At 37.8% G+C, this 6432-nt stretch overlaps 1 non-coding gene across 1 annotated transcript; it reads left to right on the top strand.

The window, feature by feature from the left end:
* Window positions 1-4235: 4235 nt before the first annotated feature.
* LOC131161048 (small nucleolar RNA R71) lies at window positions 4236-4342 on the top strand. Its single transcript, XR_009138210.1, has one exon. It is a non-coding gene; the product is annotated as a small nucleolar RNA R71 (small nucleolar RNA).
* The last annotated feature ends 2090 nt before the right edge of the window (window positions 4343-6432 follow it).

Genomic DNA, 6432 nt, shown 5'->3' with positions numbered 1-6432 from the left:
GGTTTGGTTGAATAGTTTTTTCCAAAATCTGCTTGACTTCACGATTTGCTAGCTCAGCTTGTCCATTGGTTTGTGGATGATATGCGGTGGAGACCTTGTGAACAACTCCATACCTGTGCATCAAAGCTTCAAAGGAACAATTACAGAAATGTGCCCCTTGGTCACTGATGATGACACGTGGCGTACCATACCTAGACAATACATTCTCTTTCAAAAATTTGATCACAACAGTGTTATCATTAGTACGACAAGGCACAGCCTCAATCCATTTGGACACGTAGTCAACAACAAGAAGAATATAAAGATAGCCAAAAGAAGAAGGAAAAGGACCCATAAAATCAATACCCCAACAATCGAATATTTTAATGACAAGAACAGGGTTAAAGGGCATCATGTGACGTTGGGTTAGTGCTCCCAACTTCTAGCATTTTTCACAAGAACGACAAAAAGCATTAGTATCTTTGAACAAAGTGGGCCAATAAAGACCACACTGTAAAATTTTTGCAGCGGTCTTTTTCATAGAGAAATAACCACCACAAGCCTCTGAATGACAAAAGTTCAAGACACTCATTACCTCAATTTCTGGAATGCATCTTCTTATGATTTGGTCAGGGCAATACTTAAACAAATAAGGATCATCCTAATAAAAATTTCTTACCTTGACCAAGAACTTATGTTTATCTTGTGCGCTCCAGTTTGATGGAATTTCACCAGAAACCAAGTAGTTGACAATGTGAGCATACCATGGCATTTGGCTAATGGCAAATAGGTGTTCATCAGGGAAGTCATCTCGAATGGGTGGTCCTTCAGCAGAGTCATTAAACTCTAGGCGAGATAAATAATCAGCCACGACATTTTTCACACCTTTCTTATCCTTGATTGTAAGATCAAATTCCTACAAGAGTAAAATCCACCTAATCAAACGAGCCTTAGCATCCTTCTTAGACAGAAGGTACTTAAGGGCTGCATGGTCAGTAAACACTGTAATAGGTGAACCAATCAAATATGAACGGAATTTTTCTAAAGCAAAAACAACTGCTAGTAGTTCCTTTTCAGTAGTAAAATAATTTATTCGAGCACTATTTAAGGTTCGACAAGCATAATAAACAACAAAGGGCTTCCCCTCCCTTCGTTGCCCTAGGACAGCTCCAATAGCATAATTGCTAGTGTCACACATTATTTCAAATGGTAAGGTCCCATCTGGTGACTGTATGATAGGAGCAGTGGTGAGTTTGCCAATGAGCATTCGAAATGCTTCTTCGCGCTCTGAAGTCCAGTTGAACTCCACATCTTTCAACAAGAGGTTAAACAATGGTTGTGAAATAGTGGAGAAATTTTGTATAAACCTCCTGTAGAAGCCAGCATGTCCCAAAAATGATCGGACATCTCTTACCATCTTAGGAGAAGGTAGTTGAGAGATTAATTCAATTTTGGCCTTGTCAACCTCTATACCGTTTTTAGACACAATGTGCCCTAAGACGATCCCTGAAGGCACCATGAAATGACATTTTTCCCAGTTCAACACAAGTCCTTTTTCTTGACACATACTCAAAACGGCTTTCAAGTTAAGCAGACATGAGTAAAAGGAATTACCAAAAATAGTCAAATCATCCATAAAAATTTCCGTGCATTTTTCAACCATATCAGAAAATATGCTCATTATACAATGCTGAAAAGTAGCAGGCATATTACATAAACCAAATGGCATCCTACGAAAAACAAAAGTACCAAAAGGACATGTAAAAGTGGTCTTATCCTGATCTTCTATAGCTATCTCTATTTGATAATATCCTGAATATCCATCAAGAAAGCAATAGAAGGGATGACCAGCTACTCGCTCTAAGATTTGGTCAATAAAAGGCAATGGAAAGTGGTCTTTCTGGGTGGCAGAATTTAATTTTCTATAGTCGATGCACATTCGCCACCTAGTCACTACCCTAGTTGGAATAGATACTCCATCCTCATTTTCCACCACAGTCACCCCCTGATTTCTTAGGAACTACCTGTGTTGGACTCACCCGTTGACTATCAGATATTGGATAAATTATACCAACATCTAATAATTTTAAGACTTCTTTCTTAACAACTTCTTTCATTGTAGGATTAAGTATTCTTTGGGGGTCTCTACAAGGTTGAGCTCCTTCCTCTAAATGGATCTTATGGGAACATATCAGTGGGGAAATACCTTTAATGTCAGTTATGACCCAACCTAGTGCAGATTTATGTTCTCTTAACAAATTTATCAATTTTTCATCCTGTTCAGCACTAAGTTCAGAAGAAATAATGATAGGAAAAGTATCACCTGCTCCTAAGAATACATGCTTCAAACCCTTGGGCAGTGAGGAAAGTTCAAATTTCGGTGCTTCCAAGGTCGAGGGTTTCAGCTTTTCTCTATCACTTGGCAACTCTTCAAAGCGCGGTTGCAATATTTCAATTGCTTATCCTGTTTTTCATCAAAATCAGTAGAGATATTAATATTATTTACAGGAAATAGCAATGGATCAAAGTTGGAGTTATGGAGGAGGTAATCTAAGGATTCAAAATCTTTATGCAAGTGTACTTCCTCCTGAACAAGTTTGTCTATTAGGTAGGTTTGATAGCACTCATCCTCGTCTCGTGGTTGCTTTCCAACATTGAAAACATTAACTTCAAGAGTCATGTTCCTAAATGACAGCATCATGAGGCCATTCCTACAGTTGATCAAAGCATTTGCTGTAGCCAAGAATGGTCTTCCTAAGATCAACGGGATTTTTGACTCCTTATCAACCCCTGATTGAGTATCCAGGACCAAAAAGTCAAAGGGATAGTAGAATTTATCAACTTGGAGCAAAACATCTTCCACTATCCCCCTTGGTTGTCGCACAGAACGATCAGCCAGTTGTAATACCACAGAAGTGGGCTTAATCTTTCCAAGTCCTAGGTGCAGGTACACTGAGTAAGGCATTAAATTGACGCTTGCACCCAGATCTAGTAGAGCTTGGCTAAACTCGTTTGTCCCTATGTGGCAGGTGATTGTGGGACATACTAGATCTTTGTATTTTGGTGTAGTTTTCTACTCAATCACCGCGCTTACCTACTCGGTCAAGAATGTCGTCTTCTTGACATTGTGCTTTTTCTTCATGGTGCACAAAATCTTGATTACCTTTGCATAAGCTGGTACCAATTTGATCACATGTAACAAAGGCAGGTTTACTTTAACTGGTGTGAGGTGTTCAAGAATCTCACCTTGATTTTTTGGTAATTTTCCCGTTCGAAAAGCTTGGGGAAATGGCACCTGTACCAGAAACTTCTTCTCAGGCTCTAATGGAGAGGCATCTCCAAGAGTAGTGCTTTTGTTGTTTGGCAGAGTTGATCCGTCTAAAGTTTTGCCACTTCGAGTCATAATGGCATTGACCCCTTTAATATTCTGCTCCTCTCTGGTTGAAGTTTCAGCCATATGTTGCCCTTTTAGATTTGACTGAGGTTGCAAAGGAAATTTACCTCGCTCTTGGATTGTCAGAGAACTAGTTAATCTAGTGATTTGACTTTTTATCTCCTTGTTTTCTTCCACCACCTGTGTCAGGACAGATTCAAATTTTTTGTTCGTCTTATTCTGCGCCTCCATAAATGCATGTAAAGTGTCTTCCAAAGAAGATCTTGTAGGTGGAGCATTATATTGAGGTGGAGGATAAGATCGTTGCGATGGTGCCCCAAGTTTCCAATTGTTGTGGTTGGATGGTGCAGACTGATTGGATTCAGACTTCCAACTAAAATTAGGATGGTTTCTCTAGCCAGCATTGTAAGTGTTGGAATATGAAGAGTATGGCTTTTGAAACATTCCAAGTGCATTACATTGTTCTTCATACATACCTCGTATCTCTCCATAGGTGGGACATTCCTGAGCTGGGTGGTCCACTTCTCCACAGACAAAGCAAGTGACTTGAGATTCCACTCTAGCGACTGTTTGGATGGGCCGACTATCTCTACTTTCCAAGGCTTCAAGTTTCTTTGTGACAAGATTCAATTGGGCCTTGAGGTGATCTTCTTCTCATAGATGGTAGACACCACTAGGTTTTGACCTATTGGTGTTATCAGTAGCACTGGGTCCAGTCTAGGTGTGAGCTTTCTCAGCTAGGTCATCCAAGAATTCAATTGCTTCATTAGGATCTTTTTGGAGAAACTCTCCATTGCACATCATCTCCACGAATTGGCGCTCCCTAATTGTGAGTCCTTCATAATCTAGGCGCCAATTCTCATACCCATGGTGTGGGCACAAATTTAACAATTCTTTAAACCTTTTCCATGCTTGGTATAGGGTTTCACTATCTTTTTGGGCAAAAGTTGAGATCTATCTTTTCAAATTATTGGTCTTATGGTGCGGGAAATATTTATTAAAGAAAGCTTCAGTCATTTCCGCCCATGTACCTATGGATCTTGGTCTGAGAGAGTATAACCAACTCTTTGCTCTATCTTTTAGAGAGAACGGGAAAAATTTTAGTCTAATAGAATCTATGAAATTGGGTTGGCTGTAAAAAATGGCTACTACCTCCTCAAATTCCCTAACATGTACATATGGATTTTCACTTTCTAATCCACGAAAGGTGGGTAGGAGTTGGATCATGCCCAGTTTGAAATCTAGTTGTGGAGTGTTTGCGGGAAACATAATACATGATGGAGTGGCTGTACGAGTTGGGTGCAAGTAGTCCTTCAAGGACCGTGCAGGATTAGGCTCAAGTTGATTCATGGTAGCAGGTGTGTCAGACAATGTTATGCTTGACCAAGAATCAGATGAGGTCTCACTAGCAGTGGGGCTTGGTTGTTGCTCAATTTCAACTCTTCTCACAGGTCTTCCACGCTCGGTTCTCTATCAAAACATACACCCAAAACAAAGGGAAATTCCTTCTTCTCTTTTTTTTTTAGAACATAAACTATAAAAAAAAAATAAAAATAAAAATCTATTAGAAAGAACTTTAACAAGAGATTAAAATGAAACTAGGAGGCATAGCCATCCATAAAAGAGAAAAGAAAAATAATAAAAGGCGGCTCAGCCGACCACACAATAATAATAATAATAATAATAATAATAATAATAATAATAATAATAATAATAAGAAATAGGTGGCCTAGCCGTCCATAAGATTAATATTAACAATGGAAAAATAAGAGACGTGATAACTTACAAGTAAAAGTAGGAGGCTCCGCCTTCCATTAAAAGAAAAGAAAAAAGGAAAAAAAATTGAAGTACAAACCTTTCTTGTTGATATGGCTTCCCCGGCAACGGCGCCAAATTTTGATTACGCTCAAAATATACTAGCAGTTATTGAAGTATAGATTGAGGTGTCGATCCCACGAGGAAGCGTTTACAAAAAAATAAGTTGAAGAGAATCAAGTATTAAGGATAACAAGGCGTTGAGAATCCCTTCTATGCTTCGTAAATCTATTTCCTATTTTGATTCAATTTTATAACTCAACTGAAAGTTTCACATCCCAAACCTTCAATCGGAAAGTATTTATTTGAAGAACAAATGATAAGCAAATGTATTTAATATGCATAAAACTCTTTTTCCTTGAGAACAAGAAGATGTTATCTTATAGGTTATCCAAAATTGACAATATAACTATTGACAATATTGCAGTAAAAGATCAACCTATAAAATAAAACTATGATTAAAAAGAAATCGCATAAAGAAAGCATGACTGGATTTATACGAACTTGAAAACCATAATCTTTGGATTAATTGAAACGAAAAATGATAAATAGCTTCATACATAATAAAAAAATATTACATTTATAAAACTCCAATTTGAATCAAAACAGAGAAGTAGAAATACTACACATGGAGGTTCATCTCTAGCCTTGTTAAGAACTCTAGCCTAACTTACAATTCATCTCACAAACTTGAGAGAGAAGTTCTACAACAATTTTTGGAGAATAATGGTCAGAATTTTGTGTGTCCCTAGAGCTCTCCCAAGGTTTCCTTTTATAGGCATCACAAGCACCTTATGCAAGTGTGAACACAAGTTTGAACACAAGCTGAAATTTTATCAACTTTCACGAGATTGCTCCATTTTTACCCCTTTACACATGGAATTGGGAGCTGGTCAAAACATGAAAGTTGTAACCCAATGTCTTGGGCATTCAGATATCAAATTTCATATTCATTCAAGGTTTTCAGCTCCAGCTATGTCCAAAATAGCAAACTGTATGCAGCCAGCATTGTTGACTTGTCTTCACCTAGATTGATTGCTATATTTCACCTACATGCACACCGAATTTGAATTTATTAAAAAGATAAAAGTTGTAGATATATGTCTTTTCTTTGTATATATAAAATATCAGCTCATTTGGAGATCTACAACTTCATATATGTTCAAAATATTGGCTGATGTGCAGTAGGTAAGCAAGCTGAAATTGTTGGCTTTTCTTTCACACATTTTTTTCCATTTGCACAC

This window comes from Malania oleifera, chromosome 7, assembly GCF_029873635.1.
Source record: "Malania oleifera isolate guangnan ecotype guangnan chromosome 7, ASM2987363v1, whole genome shotgun sequence".
NCBI lineage: Eukaryota > Viridiplantae > Streptophyta > Magnoliopsida > Santalales > Ximeniaceae > Malania > Malania oleifera.
Note: the sequence above shows the minus strand (reverse complement) of the source record. Positions and strands in the feature narration are given on the sequence as shown.